Consider the following 1900-nt stretch of genomic DNA (forward strand, 5'->3'; position numbering starts at 1 on the left):
CGGAATCTGCTAAGGAGTGGGTAACAACTCACCTGCCAAATCAACTAGCCCTGAAAATGGATGGCGCTGAAGCGTCGGGCCGATACCCGGCCGTCGCTGGCGCTGAGAACCACTTGGGCTAATCCGCGACGAGTAGGAGGGCTGCTGTGGTGTGCACGGAAGCTCGGGGCGAGGGCCCGGGTAGAGCCACCACAGGTGCAGATCTTGGTGGTAGTAGCAAATATTCAAACGAGAACTTTGAAGTCCGAAGTGGAGAAGGGTTCCATGTGAACAGCAGTTGAACATGGGTCAGTCGGTCTTAAGAGAGCGCCATTCGGTAGGGACGGGCATTTGGCCTCCATTGCCCTCAGCCAATCGAAAGGCAGTCGGGCTCAGATTCCCGAACCCGGAGTGGCAGAGACGGACGCCCTCGCGGCATCCAGTATGGTAACGCAAATTATCCCGGAGAAGCCGGCGGGAGCCCCAGGCAGAGTTCTCTTTTCTTTGTGAAGGGTAGGGTGCCATGGAATGGGTTTGCCCCGAGAGAGGGTCCCGAGGCTTGGAAAGCATTGCGGTTCTGGCAGTGTCCGGTGAGCTCTCGCTGGTCCTTTAAAATCCGGGGGAGATGATGTAAATCTCGCGCCGGGCCGTACCCACATCTGCAGCAGGTCTCCAAGGTGAACAGCCTCTGGTATATTAGGTAAGGGAAGTCGGCAAGTCAGATCCGTAACTTCGGGATAAGGATTGGCTCTAAGGGCTGGGTTGGTCGGGCTGGGTCGCGAAACGGGGCTGGGCGCGTGCCGCCGCTGGATGAGGCACCTCCCTCCGGGGCAGAGGCGATTCTGGATGTGAGCCGGGCCCTTCCTGTGGATCGCTCCAGCTGCGGTGGTCGCCTCTCCCCGTGCCCCCTCCCCGGGGGCGCGGAGCCTGCGTTCTGCCTCGGATGGCACCTAGCAGCTGACTTAGAACTAGTGCGGACCAGGGGAATCTGACTGTTTAATTAAAACAAAACATCGCGAAGGACTGAGGTGGGTGTTGACGCAATGTCATTTCTGCCCAGACCTCTGAATGTCAAAGTGATGAAATTCAATGAAGCACGGGTAAACAGCTGGAGTAACTCTGACTCTCTTAAGGTAGCCAAATGCCTCGTAATCTAATTAGTGACGTGCATGAATGGATGAATGAATGAATGAGATTCCCACTGTTCCTACCTACTATCTAGCGAAACCACAGCCAAGGGAACGGGCTTGGTAGAATCAGCGGGGAAAGAAGCCCTGTTGATCTTGAGTCTAGTCTGGCACTGTGAAGAGACATGAGAGGTGTAGGATAAGTGGGAGGCCCTCGGGCCGCCAGTGAAATACGACTACTCTTATAGTTTTTCCACTTACCCGGTGAGGTGGGGGAGAGCCCCGTGGGGCTCTCGCTTGTGGCTCCAAGCGCCTGGCACTCGCGGGGCGTGACCTGCTCCAGGGACAGTGGCAGGTGGGGAGTTTGACTTGGTGGTACACCTGTCAAATGATAATGCAGGTGTCCTAAGGCGAGCTCAGGGAGAACAGAAACCTCCTGCGGAGCAGAAGGGAAAAATCTCTCTTGATCTCTCTTGATCTCGAAGGCGCGCCAAAGGCAAGCCCGTCTGCGCCCGTCCGCGGCCGACCGGGGCCCGGAGCCATACCCCCTGGCTCTCCTGTCCCCTGGGACAGTCCAGCAGCCCTCAGACAGGATATACACTATACAAAACAACAACTTTTATCTCTATGCCCAATATACAAAGATGGTTGCTTCCATACAGTGCAGGCGGATGCTTCACCCTTCGTCTGCAAAAATTGCAAAAGGACTTTCCAACTTTCACTAAAAGAAAAGCGGATGACAGCCAAGCTAAAAATTTTGCTTCTGTAGATCTCTGAAAAAACATAAAATGGAA

General features: G+C 55.2%; 1 pseudogene; it reads left to right on the forward strand.

Moving 5' to 3' along the window:
- Nucleotides 1-673, forward strand: part of LOC146864170 (28S ribosomal RNA) — a 1869-nt pseudogene extending 1196 nt beyond the window's left edge.
- The last annotated feature ends 1227 nt before the right edge of the window (nt 674-1900 follow it).

Source organism: Triturus cristatus, chromosome 2_1 (assembly GCF_964204655.1).
Source record: "Triturus cristatus chromosome 2_1, aTriCri1.1, whole genome shotgun sequence".
NCBI lineage: Eukaryota > Metazoa > Chordata > Amphibia > Caudata > Salamandridae > Triturus > Triturus cristatus.